A 17,193-nucleotide genomic window follows, 5' to 3' on the forward strand; every position below is an offset into this window, starting at 1 on the left:
TATCAATCATTGATTTCACATGAATTTCAATTTTATTCAGTCAATATTAAAGATATCAAGGTTATATTTTCGCAGAATGCTCTTTACATTTTATGTAGAAAACCATAAATCACAAAAAATGACTTTAGCTGGGTTTTTGCTTGGGTCTGCAAATGACTTGAATGTGTTCAGTATTATATGTTTTTTTTTGCCTTTTTCCTAAACATTACATTATTGTACCTGCAGTAGATTAGAAGTTACTCCAAGACTGACTTATTTTAAACCCAGCGATCTTTTATCAGGTCACTTATATGCCACTTCTAATACATTTTCTCTATTTTTACTCTCTCATATTTTAATACAGTTGAATGGCTGCAGTTGTGCACACGAGCAGCTGCGTTTTCTGACTACATTTATAAACAGCAGGGACGTGACATTGGTTCCTTCCTCAAAGAGACATTCGTGTTTTTATTTCTTCAGAACGAATTAGATGGCTGAACAAGATGCCAGAACATATTCAAAGTGACAGGTCACGTTGGCAATGCCTTTAAGGACAGAACAGTGTTGTTTTCTTCGATAACCTGGAAATATCCATACTGCACGCATGGAAAAGCCTTTTTATGCCCGGAAAGGCAGAGGAACCAAAGCCTGACCTTATTTATCGAAATCCTCAAGAAGATCAATAACTCTTAGGACCGGTAATGAAGAATGCACACTAAAAAAAGCTGTCACTGGGGTGGTACCCTTTCAAAAAGTACACCTAATGAGTGCATATTAGGACCTCAAAGGTATACATATATGTACTTAAATGGTTTATTTTAAAGGGTATCTCCCAGTGACAGCTTTTGTCTCTTTTTCTTAAGAGTGCAGGTTTCATTGATTTAGCTTCAACTCACCGCCTAGTCGATTCTTCGGCTATACAGTCTCTTTCACGGTGGGTACAGTACGATAATATTAGTCCTTCCTCGCTACCCGCTGTTCTTGTACGGCTGAGTCTGCTGTTAATATGTGCTGAGACGCATGGTTTAGCCGAGTTTGTGTTTGGTCAGTTACAGCTGAACAGTTTAAATGCTGAGCTCTAATGTTAAACCCCCTGCATACAGTTGCTTGAGAGAATGTGCATCTAAACACTATTGGCAATGGACCTGCATGACACCGATAGCTAGAGAAAGACGAGTATTTTGGCTAAATGCTTATATCAGTACATTATATTCTGAGTTATGTAATAAAAAGGGTTTTGGTTATGTAAATAAGGGAGTTTTTTTATCCAAAAATAACATTGAATGAAGTTGCTGTCAAGGCTGTACAGACTCTGTGCTCTTTGTAGTCGAGTCTGGTCAGTCTGATGTATTGAGACCGCATGATGAGTAAGGAAACCACCTGTATTTTTGTAAATGTTACTGGCTTTCTTTGATTTGTCAAAATACAAGGCCTTGTACATATTTCCCTCCTTCATTTCAAATGTATATTTGTACAGTGTCTTAATGAATTTCCTTTGCTTTGTAATAAAGCATATAATGGCAAGCCAATGAAGACAATGCTCTTTTGTTTCAATAGCTCAACTTGTGCACTAAGTCAGTGGTTCTCAAACTGGGGGCCGCAAGATGGTGCCAGGGGGGCCCCAGTTTTAAGACATTTTATAAAATACATTAATTTATCATGAAATCTGTGTAATTAAACCTAAAAAAAATAAGGCTACTAACCAACAGAACTACTTTGTATAACTTGTAGTTCTACAAATATGTTTTGTTTAATTAAAATGTTACATTTTAGAACAGTTTTTTGTCATAAATTTTCTTTGGGGGGGCCGCGAAGGAGTGCACCGTACACAAGGGGGGCCGCACGCGGAAAAAGTTTGAGAACCACTGCACTAAGTTACACAAGTGCTGATAAATGCAGATATAAAATATATAAGCAAGCAAGTTGTCTTTTAGTTCCCGTGACATGGATCTAACTTTTGATGACATCATTCTGCACTTTAGTATCTCATCAGATACCAGACTGAGGTAAACCGAACATCACTGGCTATTTCAAAAGGGGAGGGGCCACTCAATATGTCCCCTCCTACTTCCTTAGAAATTATGTCCATCGAACAAAGCTACAAATTTCAGGGCACATCATCACAGGGTCTTTAAATATATGTAATTTGCTAAATGTGTAGCATTTTTGTACAAGTGGGGCCCTTTTAAAAAGTACAGAAAGATATTTTTGGAAAAAATCAACTTCTTGTATAATGGCATTCATCTTTAAGACGCATGTTCTCCAAAATGTGAAGAGTTAAGCAAGTTTCGATTAAGCATCTGCACTTCTCCGGCATGTAGTGAGCTAAGAATAATAAAAAGAGTTAATTATTCATTTCTTAATCCTTCCATTGTAGTGTAATTGTTCTTTCACTCTCATTGTGATTCAGTTCAGCATCCACCCAGATAAATATGTGAGTACCTTACTGTGTTGTACAAGCTGCTTAGCACAGAAGATTGAAACAAATATAGCATACAAAAGAAATATAATCCATTTTCTTAGACATTTGCCTACCTACTCTGTCTGAGATATTTTGCCGAAATGTTGAATCCCTTTGTGCCCCTTTTGATCATCTCTTGTTCGAGGTTTGGGATGCTGAATAACAGTCACAGTGCAATCGTGGCCTCTAGTGGACAATGTCTGCATTTACAGGAGACTGCTTCTCAATGAACTATGTGCTAGCCTGTGAAAATCAACACTCTTTTATTCAAAGCCACTCACGGAAGTTATGTTCAGTAATTGCTATATCTGTAAGAAGAGAAAGATGTAGTTTTTTTATTTTTTATTAAAATATTGCACTTCTGGCCTAATCACTAAAGGGACCCACTCAGTAAATAATGTATTAAAAATGCCTAATAAATTTAAATATTACAAAAATGCAGAGCGTTATAGAAAAGCCCATTTAAATTAAATATAGTTATAGGTTTATAAAGTAAAGTCCAACAGAGATAAGAGTTTTCGGTAAATTAAAGATTGTTTTATAACTAGACATGGCACCATTGCTGATTTTAGGAAAACATCCGAAATTTTGACTGAATTTAACCAGACAAATGCGTTTACATGACAAGAAATTGTGTGTGTTTGACCGCGTAGACCGCCCAACCAATGACATCAAAATACCGCGAGAGTGATTCAAAAGCATACTGCTCCATATGATTTCTCGAATCGCTCTCGCGGTACTTTGATGTCATCCTTCTGACATTCTACGCGGTACCGCATCAAGTCAAACGCAGCAAAACTCGGGTCTCGCGCATGGAAGATTGCTAATTCAGTCACCTGACTAAACGCTTTTTGTTTAAATCTAATAAACAGGCAATAAATCTTAACTGGTTCAAAAGTTAACATTGTGGGTTCTACTCAAACAAACACTTCAAAAACGACTATGGTAACCATTTATGCTAATCATTCTCACTCATTGGCCTACTACTGTAAAACTGCGATAACTTTACACTGAAGAGGGCAGGGCACCCGAATATCAGACGTGCACACTAAAGGGATAATGTGTTTAATTGTGCTTTCATTTTATTTTCTAAAAAAAAAACATTACAACATTCTGTACACTGAAAAAAATTATTCATTCAATTAACTCAATTTTTTAAGGTAACTAAGTGGTCGCAATCAATTTATTTAAGCTACATTTAAACAAACGTTGTTTGTTTGTTTTTTTTCTTCTTTTTTGTTTGTTTAAATGTAGCTTAAATAAATAGAAAAAATAGTAAATTGAATGAATCATTTTTTTCAGTGTATAAGTTATTTTTTAGGTTATTAAAAAATAACTACCCTGCAACGTTATATGGGAACGTTATTTTATATATGCAACGTTATGTGAACGTTTTATGGTTCCAAACATAACCAGAAAATAACCATTAGAGAACGTTCTGTATAAGTTATTTTAACCACCCTGCAACGTTATGGCAATGTTATTTTACGGTTCCAAAAATAACCAAAAATAACCATTAGAGATCTGTTAGTTATTTTTCGGTTATTTTAAAAATAACTACCCTGCAACGTTATGGGAACGTTATTTTATGGTTGCAACAATAAAACCTAAAAAGAACGTTTCCAGAACGTTATTATTTGGTTCCCCCCAAAATAACTAAAAACTAACGTGAGGGGAACGTTCTGTGTTTGCTGGGATTACGGAAAGGGTGAAAAGGACTTCATCCAAAATGACGAAGAACAGCATATATTTTATGACTTAGGCTATCGGACAAAGATGTTTAGTATGAGGTAAGTAAAACAAATAAAATATTATTTTGTTTGGTTTAGCCTACTTGTTCACACGCTTCCATTTAAATAATATTATAGTATAATCGAGCATAATCTCTCACGAGGTAACTTGAGGAGTCACGTTTAGAAATCAGATCCACTGTCACTTCATCTCGTTTCTCAACCCCTGCAGTCCAGCCCGTGACACATCCATACAGACGGCACATCCTGTCCTGAGTCCTGAGCAGAACTTCTCACGGGACATCAGAAACCTTTTCACATTCACATCAGAGGAAAATGGCTTGTATCACAGGCGGACAGACCATACCGCAGTTAAACGTGGAGGAGGCGGAGGACAGCAGCCCGTCCAGGAGCATCTCCTCGCGGCGGACTAAATGCTCCTTCTCCCCCTTCAGTGCTCGGAAGCATCAGAGGTAAGGGATCGGATCCAGTGCGATGCTCCAGATTATGAATATGTGGTGAAATCAGGTAAATTCATTCATCTGGGTGACATTCATAGTAGCAGCATTTTGTTAGCTGTGATTACATTTGTAGCCTAAAGTGAAACATCTCATAACGTTTTGACGTCAGCTTGCAAACTTCCACAAATGTAAAGACTTTTTTACGTCATTAAACAAGCCTCACATCACATGAAATCCATCACATACATTTAATTTTTCAACCAGACTTAAAAATAATTAAGTAGATATGTATGTCATTTAGTCATTTTCAATCTGCTTTATTAAATCGGCGGGGTGTCCAAATTGTGTGCCAGTGGAGGAGCAGAAGCAATTTGCTGAAATTAGATTGCGAGCAATTACAGCAAATGCACCAGAGGACTTCCAAAACCTCATTAGCTGGCTATTTAATGAAATGCTTTTACTAGATCTGTAAATAAACATGTACTAAGCGCATATTTTTCAGTCTAGTTTGGCTTTACGATGACCTCTCAGTAGGAGAACTAGAGGTGGAACATACTAAGACATGATAGCCTCCATATCAAATGCTAGAGATGTGTAAAGCAATTGATTAACTATTGAGCTGGTAGATTTCGAGAGAAGCTGCTCAGTGAATATCAGATCTGTTTGAAGTCAACTTGAATTGACCTTCCTACTTCAATGACTCTTGTGGACATATCTGGATACTGAGATGATTCGGAGCGATTAAAATATGATTAAGTGAGTTTGTATAAAGTGTACTGTATGCTAGATTTAAGATGCTTATAACTTCATATGTGCTGCCATGCTTTTTATAATCAAATACCTTGTTTAACATAGAAAAACATCATATTGCAGAAGTTAAATTGCATTTCATGCTGACTTTACAATGCACTTAGACAAATTTAGTCAGATGCCTTAGAGACACATTTTGTCCTCGTTCTCTACCCTGGCCTATAAATCATGCACACGCTGCCGGCTAAGTAGTCTACTTGTGTACTGTAGTAAAGACAGATGTAGGTTTTGCTAAAAAGGTGGCTGGAGCCTTGTGAACCATTGTAGCAGATATCAAATTATGTATTAGCTTAATTACAAACATTATATATTTGTATGCCACATAATTAAAGTCAGTTAGGTCAGAGACACTGCTACATCAAAAGATTAATTTACTCAGAAAAATTCTCATTTAGTTGCCTTTACATTGCCAGAAACTCAAGGACGACAGTGTTCGGCCAAGCTTGATGTTCTGTCTGAGCCTCTAAATTACATTTCCTTGATATTTTTTTTCCAGAGGAATGACTTTGATGCTGTTACATCATGACAACCCCTTCTGAATGATGAAATAAGACTTGAGAGCGATTGTTTTCATTCATGGAATGACCTTCATTCATCTGTGTTGATAGCTGGTGGTCCTTACTGTTGCTATTGCGCATGCAAGTAGTACATTTCAATGCATATCACTCTGCGTATTTATGCTACAGACATGAACTCAATTTATGTTATTTTGAAAAGTGTGCTATAGTATTGATGACATGATTTTTGCCTGGTGATCGATACGGTTAACAAAAACGAATGTGTAGACTTGCATTGAAGGAGGGTGCCCAAACATGTCTCGGGGTAGGGTGTTGTGTCGAAAGATGCATACTACCTGTATGATGTGTCATGCTGAGTCCGGATGACATTGGTTTCATATCCTGAACATTTTTTGGAATTACATTTATGCATTTGGCAGACGCTAGGGCTGTCACGGTTATGAAATTTGCCTGACGGTATATTGACGATTAATTGCCCGTTCATTGCTTTGACATTTTATTCTCATACATTTTTTTATTTATGAAATAATTTTCACAGATGCTTGTGATTATTTAAATTAAATATTTTGCAAGGTTTATCTGGCAGTAAATATTTATACACATAACACATTTTTAAAAGTAATCTGATACTGTCTCGTTTATACAGGCTCTGCAGCTCCCCCTTGTGTTTTTTAGAGAGTTGTGCAATCATCGCGGTAATCTGAAATCATCCCGATGAGGTCAAACAATTGCGATGAGACGATTATTTAATCATTGTGACAGCCCTAGCAGACACTTTTATCTAATTTGACATTCAGTTCATTCAATCTATACATTTTTTCAATATGTTTCAATATATTTTTTTTTCTTCTGGAATTGAACCCATGTCCTTTGCGTTGCTAGCACAATGATCTACCAACTGAGCTACATTGTATAACACTTAATGACTAAATTGTGAAAACATACACAATGCAGTAAAATCAAATTAGGAACATTATGTCCTCAGGCTCATTCCGGATCATATATCCCATTGCACAGTGCAGACCATTACAGTCTTATGCACATTATTGATTGTTTGTCCATTACCTGTGACCTCTATGAGATACCCAACACGTCCTGGCAAAATTAGATATGTGATCTTGGACTACAGATCAATATTTTAGCAATATCATATTTTGCAACTTGTGCATTAAACCTTATATAAAGCAGTAAAGTGATGTTAGCCTTGGAATATAATAAATGTGACATGGAACCAGACCTGACTGCAATGAGGAATTTATACGCTCTAGAAAGGTTGTAAATGCGTCTTTAGTATACACTACAAAAAAATATTAAAGGCCCTTCATCTGGTGAAAAAGTTTAAAAGCCTTTATTCACATATAGAAGTCACACAAAGCCGTCTTTATGTATGTTGGATTATTTCATTGCAATTCAAGGCTGCGTTGCTTTTCTTAGATTCTGATGTTAAAGATCTTTGTCATAATTTAGCTACTTATTTTTTTAGATAGCTGACTGATCTCTTTCAAGGGCACATAGAGATGGAAAATCTAAGATCAAGTCACTGCGTCATATTGCTTGTCCTTATCACAGACTTACAGAAATGTGGCCTTGATGAGCCTTTGTAAGTCAGATTCAGCACAGAGCCTTGAGAAACTGAGCCCCACCAGGCCTTCAGTTTTACTGTCATGCAGATAACACAAAGATAAGAGAAATATCAGCACCTTGGACAGCAACCTTTCATTGGCCATATTAATGCTTTACAGTGTTTTTGGTTGTGCTCTCATAGAAACTTTCATTCATTTTAAATGACTGATATGTAGGCAGACAGGCAGACAGACACACACACAAATTAGAGAAGGGGTGTCCAATCCTGTTCCTGGAGGACCGGTGTCTCTTCAGAGGTTTGCTCCAACCCTAATCTAAACCCCACCCACACCTGATCCAGCTAATCAAGGCCTTACTAGGCAGACTAGAAACTTTCAGACAGGTGTGTTGAGGGAAGTTTCAGATAAACTCTGTAGGACACCGACCGTCCAGGACCTAGTTTGGACACCCCTGGATTAGGGTTAGGTTTCATTAAAAGGCCTGGACCAGTTACAATCACCAGAGGGCAGCACTGCTACAAGTTCAAGCCTGTCACATTAAAATGTGTGAATATGGCAATGCTTTTATCCAAAACAGCTTACAGTGCATTCAATTACATTTTATCAGTATATGTGTTCACTGGCAATCAAACCCACAACCTATTTTGGCAACGCTCTACCAACAGTGCTACAAGAACACTGATGTGGCAGTCATGGCCTAGTGGTTAGAGACTCAATCGACTCTCATGGCCGGGAGAAAGAGACTGAGGTTCCCTAGCAATTAAAGGGACATTCCACTTTTTTTTAAATATACTAATTTTCCTGTTCCCCTAGAGTTAAACATTTGATTTTTACCAGTTTGGAATCCATTCAGCTGATCTCCGGGTCTGGCAATACCACTTTTAGCATAGCTTAGCACAATCCATTGAATCTGATTAGACCATTAGCATCATGCTAAAAAATAACCAAAGAGTTTTGATATTTTTCCTATTTAAAACTTGCCTCTTCTGTAGTTACATCGTGTACTAAGAGCGACAGAAAATTAAAAGTTGTGATTTTCAAGGCTAGGAATTATACTCTCATTCTGGTGTAAAAATCTCGGACTTTGCTGCTGTAACATGGCTGTAGGGAGGTGCAATGATATTACGCAGCAGACGAAAATAGTCCCCTAAGTCAGTGGTTTTCAAACTGGCCGCGAGATGGTGCCAGGGGAGCCCCAGTTTTATGACATTTTATGAAATACATGAATTTATCATGATTTCTGTGTAATTAAACCTAAAAAAATAAGGCTACTAACCAAAAGCACTACTTTTGTGTATAATTTAATGTTTTTTTTTTTTTAATAAAAATGTTGAGTTTTAGAACAGTTTTTTGTCAAAAATTTTCTTTGGGGGGCTGCGAAGGAATGCACCGTACACAAGGGGGGCCACACGCTGAAAAAGTTTGGGAACCACTGCCCTAAGTAACTTTCAATTTTCGGCAGTGCGTAATATCACTACGCCTGCTGCAGCTATGTAATGCGGCTTTCACATAGGAAGCGGTGTGCGCTGCACTTGTGCTATGCTGGCCAGAACCGAGTATAAGCTCTTCGTCCATTTTGTTTGGACGCCCCTTTTCTATTGGCCGCGCGGGTAATCGTCACAGAGCGCAGCGCAAAAGTTAAACTATTTTGAACTTTGACCTCGGCGTGAGCGCAAGTTGCGCTCGCTGCGCCCGCTGCGCCTGTGCTTTGCTCGATGCAACAACAAACCGCCCTTGCGCGGCGCAAGCCATTGAAATGAATGGGTTTCATAGCGCAGCACGCACCGCGTCCTATGTGAATGTCGCATTACATCAGCAAAGTCCTTGATTTAAAAAAAATTAACAATTAAACAATTTAAAATATAACATCTTAAATCAATAAAATATTTTACTGCTCTCTCTAAGTCACCGCAAGTCATTTTTCTGCCGTGTTAATAGTGTCGTTTTTGAGCAGAAAATCGTCCAAATGTGATGTGTCATTTTCCCGTTTTCATTTTATAAATATGCCACAGCCCTAAATGCAGAGCACCATCACGCACATTAAACTTTAAGCTGGCGGAGACTCACTTTAAATTTCACATTTCAAATTCACCGCATTTTAAGGTGGTGAAAGCTCTAGACACATTACCCCTTGAGTGTTACTGTATGTGATTATGCTGTCCTAACCAATATGGTTTAAGACCTCAGCTGAGTCAGCATGGCTTTTCAGAGCCTTGGATATGTTTAACTTTCCACGGGCTGTAAAACTGCTGGGCACAACCACAACATTTATTTATTTCCCATTTTCAAATATATCATTTATTTTTGGGTATTTCACACTATACTTAACCCCAGTTAAATAAGGGTTAATAAGGGTATGTCAACCATGGATTAAGCAATGTTTCACACTTCTGGTTTTTATAAGGGTCAGTCCGGTTATGAAGCCCTTCCTCCAAGCAGTGCAAATGAATACTAAATGTGTGCTATGAATACTAAATTGTCACAGCGAGTTGATTAGGCATAAACATTTTTTGTGCAGTTTCTTAAAACACGCATGAGTCATATAGAGGTTGCATGTGATAATTTGCTGTAGTTTCCTGTTTATATCTTGGGCTGATCTCATCTATCTATTTTTGTTGGTGTAGGTAAAAAAGCTCCCAGAAGAGGATGTGTGTGACAAACATATTATTTTCCCAATCAGAGTAGGAAAAATGGAGAAAGAGATTAATACCCACAGTGAAGTTCCTAAACTCGGTGATGGTTTAATGAGATGCCTTTTTGTGTGTGTTATAAATATTTGGTTAATTACCAGAGTGAAATTCACCAGTCAAGAGAGAAGTGGAGGTGGAGGTGTACGACCTTGTGCTGCTGTGGCCTTCTGTTTTTAAAACTATGCTAATGCTGGCAATAAGCAAACCTACTAGGAGATACTTATCTGCGGAGAAACTTGTGTTTATTTTTGCTCTGAAATGTTGCCTTTAACTATAATGCTTCACTAAACCAAGTTCCAGTTCAATGGGGTGCTCAAGGCTTTCAGAGTCGCCCCATGTACAAAATATGTCCTATATATATCAGGTCATATTTTCTTTTGATGGAAGTATTTGTATGTGCGCTCAAGCAATAGAAGTTTGCAGTAGAAAAATCCATTAACTCTCGGCAGTTTCAGCTTTACACAAAATCATTAACCACCACAAACTTCTGTTTTACCAACAACTGACAATCCTATCTTGGTAATTTTGGCATTTCTTACTACATTTATAAAAATCAAGCTTGTAACTGGTAACATTAAAGGATTAGTCAATTTCTTAAAAAAAAATGCAGATAATTTACTCACCACCATGTCATCCAAAATGTTGATGTCTTTCTTTGTTCAGTCGAGAAGAAATTATGTTTTTTTGAGGAAAACATTCCAGGATTTTTTTCATTTTAATGGACTTTAATGGACCCCAACACTTAACAGTTTTAATGCAGTTTAAAATTGCAGTTTCAAAGGACTCTAAACGATCCCAAACAAGACATAAGGGTCTTTTCTAGCTAAAAGATTGTCATTTTTTGGCAAGAAAAATAAAAAATATGCACTTTTAAACAACTTCTCGTCTTCCTCTGGTCCTGTGATGCTCCAGCGCGACTTCACGTAATTGCACAATGACGTCGAAAGGTCACGTGTAACATGTATGAAACGCACATTTGCAGACCATTTTAAACAATAAACTGACACAAAGACATTAATTAGTATCATTCCACATACAACAATGTCGGAACGGTCCTCTTTCTCCACTGGGGCGTAGTTTTGCATACGTCATCCGTGACCTCTTGACGTGATGACATATCGCGTGAGGTCGCGCTGGCACGTCACACGCACGGAAGAAGACGATAAGTTGTGGTCCAAAAGTGCATATTTTTAATTTATCTTGACAAAAATGACAATCGTTTCGCTAGATAAGACCCTCATGCCCCGTCTGGGATCGCCTAGAGTCCTTTGAAACTGCAATTTTAAACTGCAGTAAAACTGTTTAGTGTTGGGGTCCATTAAAGTGACAAAAATCCTGGAAAGTTTTCCTCAAAAAACATAATTTCTTCTCGACTGAACAAAGAAAGACATCAACATTTTGAATGACATGGTGGTAAGTAAATTATCTGGATTTTGTTTTAAGAAAATTGACTAATCCTTTAATTAATGCACCATAAATTAACATGCATAACTTTATTGAATGTAATGTCATTTATTGACACAAAATAGCATTTACAAGAATGAATACATGCTAAAAAACCTATATTTTGCATAGTTAGTGCATTTACCAATGTTTACTTATACAACGTTATTGTAAAGTGTTACCAACAAAGTAATTCAGGTTTGGAAGAAAATAAGTGATTTTTGACACACAATATAACTTTTGGGTAGTTCTCTTGTTGGCAGTTTTGAGATGATCAGGGAATTATCAGAAATGCATGTATCTTTATTTTCAACAATAATTGTATGTGGGCTGCATGCTAATGATACTTCAAATACTACAGACTGTGTATGTTTCTACAGTATAGGATGGCGGAAAATGTCAATGGAATCCCCATTTACTTTAAACTCTTTTAAATGGTGCCAATTTATTTCCGTCTCGCCCTAAATACTCCACTCACCCATATCACAAAAATGAACCATTTCCTGCCCAAACAATAAAGGCGATTTAAAGCTGCGTGAAATTTTTTTTGAGCGTCTGAGTCAGCAGTTATATATAATGCTTTTGTAGGGTGAATTCATCTTCACAATTCTCGAGCACTCATGGTGTCTTGGCAGTTTAGGAGAGCATCATTGGAGATTTGTCTCCCTTTGATAGCGTTCTTGCAAAAGTGCAAAATGCTGAGTTCCAGATGTCTGTCAACTTCTAGAAAGGCTGCTGTGCGTCAGCATTAGGATATGTCTTTAGAGAGAGAAGTTGGAGGAGGGTGGAATAGGACACCTGGAGATGGAGAGAGAGAGCACAGCAGACCGGGCACAATGTGACGTGTGCTTGACGTCTTGTGAATAAGTGCTGCAATGTTTCTTTTCTCTGCGTGCCAGCATGTGTGGGCTTATTGCAGTTGGACTGAGACTTCTGAGAGCTTTGTTTCTTTCATTGTGTGGGGAGAAAAGCAATACTGCGCTCATTGGCGTGTTTTTTGACATTGTTTGGGGTCAGGTAACCGCCTCTGTTTATCCAAAAAATTTGTGCATGCGCTATTTAATGCATGTAAACAAACCTTGTGATGTGCATGACTTTTGTGTGTTTATGATGTGATGTAATAGTTCCACAATGCTTTGGAGTGCAGTCAATCTATAACCAGATCTGTAACGCTTCAAGCTCATCTTTAATGTCGAACAATGGCTTGTGTGTCAAATCCTAACAGGAATTGAGCATGTTTAGCAGTCAGTTTTTCTTAAGATTGTTTTTTAAGATAGTGTTAGAGGTCTCTCCAATGCCTTGCGGTGTCTTATACCCATTAGAGCATCATATTTCTGATGGGATTTAACGTTTTGCATGTTGCCTCCTTCTGTGACTTTCTTTAGCTGTTAAAGTGCCATTCAACAACATGCTGGGCAAATGCATTTAAAACCCTCTGGAAGCTTTTTCTTCCATATTCATGAGGTCGTGTTTATATCCCTGAACAGAGGGGTAATGGCTTGCCTCCCGGTAAGGTCATTGTGTCTGTGTCTCAACAGTCTGGGACAGTCCAGATGCCGGAGACAGAGATGCACCTACTGTACTTCCATACTGATTAGCTGTTTAGCATAGAGTAGATTTTAAACTTAACTTTGCAATCAAACTTCCATTGCATAATATCAGAATGCTTTTGCAACTGCATAGCAACTCCTTAGCAACACCCCTGTGGGTCATGTTTAAGGGCACCTATGGTCCAATTCATGATTTTACATTTCCTGTGGTTTGTATTACAGTAGTACATGTTAACGAAATGCAAAAGGTACATACACCAAAGTAAACGATGACGCGAGTTATCATCGCCACCGTAAATCTCTTCTTGGACTACAACAAACACGCGGATAGGCAAAAGTTTACTTCCTGGGATTGGTGATGTAGACAAGATCGACATTATCATAATTCCTTACACTTCGGACTCACAGCCTGTAAGTTAACTCCTGTTAGTATTGCATTGTGAGCGAATCTTTCAAACATGGTAAGGCGCGTCACATTTCCGGCTGACAATCACAATGTACATATTAGCTGGCCAATCAGGGACACAGTGCTTTTCAAATCGACGAGTTTTGTACAAAATCCGTGCGTTTCAGGATAAGAGTTTAATCTGGAGCTACAAAAATGTGCGGTATGTGGAAAATAATGTGTTTTTTGAACCATAAACCACACAAAGACATTGTATTATACCAAATACACAAAATAACGTTGTTTTTTCTTGATGAAACAGGTGCTCTTAAATCTTTGTACGGTACATAATAATATTTTGTGATTTTTTAAAATATTAATTTATTCGTTTTCCAGACTCTTTTAAAAATCTGATTTATCTTAAAAACACTAGACATGCATGTTTAATCTGAGAAATTAAGGAAAGAAAGAGATATTATTAATTTTATGATATTTATTTTATACAAAATACTGTATTTAAACAAACATAAAATGCTCTTTAACTTTAGCTAAAGTTGAATACTGTAGGTTCATAGTGTTAGCTGCATCATATTTGACCGTACTATTTTATATTTTGTGTCTGCAGTCATGTTACACAAAAGCATTTGCACATAAATGATGCATCCTGCCTGGTTAGCTTATTATTATTTTTACTTCAACCAAATGACATTTTCAAAGATTGAGAACACACTGACAAACAATGAGAATATACACCTACGGTAAAAGTTGACGAAATGTCAAAGCATTTACCAGCTAAGTGAGGCTGGTCTTTTCACATATGACTCAAAATAAACAAATGCATCCAACAATGCACGTTATGTCAATCGAACTTTAACTATATCCTTTTTTGTTTCTACAACATTTTTAGGTCTTCGGAATAAAGTTTTAAGGGTATATTCATACATGCATTTCTTTTATTTTAAATTATACAGCTGGACACTCCCAATGCAGGGTTTCCACGGGTCCTTGAAATCCTTGAAAGTTTGTGAATCTGGGGGGGGGGGGATTCAAGGCCCTGCAAAGTTTTTGAAAATATACATACATAGATACAGATCATTGAAAGTGCTGGAATCTATTTTATGCAAGAAGTTTTTTGGAAAAAAAAAACATATTCCCTGTGTAGTGTAGGATAATATCATACAAATTTTAACGTGTTAAACTGTTCGCATTAAATGCTTATATCTTTAGTATGCAAATGTTGATTCATACCAAAATGCTTTTTTGCATAGTTGTGTTTGACACATGAAAACGTCTCTGGTTACGTATGTAACTGTTGTTTCCTGAGAAGGGAACGAGACGCTGCATCTTCCTTGCCATACTTCCTGTGTCCCTGTAACGCCGTCTTTAGCAATATTTCAGAGTGCGATATACTTCCTGGCTCCCACGTCCCCCTGTCTTTGTCATTAAGCCTCATCATTGGTTGAATTTGATATACACATTCAGACGCACTTACCCCTGGAGGCGTCCCCAAAGTGTCACCGCAGTGATGTAGCGCGAGTTCTCTCGAAAGGGAACTGTAACAATGTATCTTAAAAGGTAACACGATGTAACCTTGCTTTCACTTGAAATGTGTCCCTACATTTAGTCCTTTAATTTGAGGGTATTGGACCTGGAAAGTCCTTAATTTGAAGTTAATTAAGGTGTGGGAACCCTGCCAATGCTGTAACTATTTTCCCAAAAGATATCCCACCATACTTTTAGAATTGTTGTCATGGTTACATTGAGCCGAGGAATATATATTTTTACATGATATGACAGGGCTTGGTTACGAACAGGCAAAAAGTCAGTCCATCTACACTATCAAGTTGACATTCAGATTTAATTGGTAAGCGTGACGCTACGGATCAGGATATGCAGGCAGGCAGGGCGTGTATATTTCCTAAAATCAAATTAAACAGAGGTTGGCTTTGTTTTGAGAATTTTAGTGGAATCGGTGTCTAGGTAAGACATTATTTGATGACCTTAGACATGACCGTATAAATGTGTCTAACTAAAAAAGCATCTGGCACATTCATGGCATAATGACATAGTGACTGGCATGTCCATGACAAGAATTGACATGTGAACTAGCAGTGACTTCCCACCTGATGCACATGCTGTCAGATACATTTACCATGTGACCCTGGACTACAAAACCACTCTTTAAGTTGCACCTTCAGATTCCAGATTTTCAAATAGTTGTATCTCGGCCAAATATCCTTTTCATATCCTAACAAACCATCCATCAATGGACAGCTTATTAATTCAACCTTCAGATGATGTATAAATCTCAATTTTAAAAAATGGACCCTTACGACAAGTTTTGTGGTCCATGGTCACTTATTAAATTTTCTTTGTATTCTGTATAGAAATTCCTCTTCCACTGTTAATGTCACTAAACATACGAGTTTATTTTTATCTTGAATGTTGTGAGCTCAGTTATACATGTATTTACATTTTTAACATCTTTTAAGACAGTGTTGCATTCCTCTGGGGCTCTTTTAGTGGCTGTAACTGCTAAATTATTCACATCAGTCTCTTTTGGTTTACTCAGGAGGGCACTCTGGCGTACATCCAGGCATCATTTCTCTTTTTTAAAGTCTCAAGTTTAATTTTCTGGGGCCACATGAGGTTTTGTCTTGAATAAAAAATGTCAAAAATGGTTAAAAGCCGTTAAACTGTTTAGTTTGAAGATTGTTTGCAAAACTTTTGCTTTGGTTTGATCTGCGTGAAATTTCTTTTAAAAAGTTTTCTTCAGTTCATAATCCGAGCCCAGAGAAATGAAAGAGTTATAAAGAAGCTTTAGTTTCTTTTTTATTTTAAATAATATTCTTCATATTTATTCCAATTTCTGGAAATATTGGAAATATGCTGTTTTCTTATGCTGGTTTATTATTTTAAATTAATGGTTTCCAGGCTAAGTAGATGATTGGAATGGTGGAACTGACATAGGTTACATTGCAGATATTTAATGTAGTTTGTTATTGCCTGACAATATGCAGTATTTTTAATATTTAAAAAACCTTAATTCATTACCTTCAGTGTATACACCACAACCTTCAAGAACAGATTGTAGACACTTTTTTAAACAGACATAAGGCATTTTGTCTGCTTCATTACTCTGAGCATATTGCAGTTAATTGGGATTTTATCACTTGCAGTGGTTATGAAAGACTCTGTAAGCAAGCCTTTCTTTGCAAGTTACTGTGTTGAATGAATGAATCACTTCTTCGTCACTTGGACATGTTTTATGTAAGACCTTATATAACCTTAACACCCAGAGTGAGTGCATGAGGGTAAAAGAGCAACTTATGTCCATCGTGTCTGAACACGCACACAGCAAAACCAGTGTCACTGATAAAGAATGCACAATATGGGGTTGATTTGGATTAAGGTGTCTGAAAAATGAATGAATAAATAATCCAGTTTGGTGTTTCATTTATACTCTAGAAAAGAGAAGTGTTTATTTTGGTTCCCAGAAGAGTCAGGGTGTGAGCACAGATGGCCAAATGTGTTAATTACAGACCCGCTGATATCACATGATTCATGATCAGGTGTCCAGCCT

This window comes from Misgurnus anguillicaudatus, chromosome 12, assembly GCF_027580225.2.
Source record: "Misgurnus anguillicaudatus chromosome 12, ASM2758022v2, whole genome shotgun sequence".
In the NCBI taxonomy this organism is placed as follows: domain Eukaryota; kingdom Metazoa; phylum Chordata; class Actinopteri; order Cypriniformes; family Cobitidae; genus Misgurnus; species Misgurnus anguillicaudatus.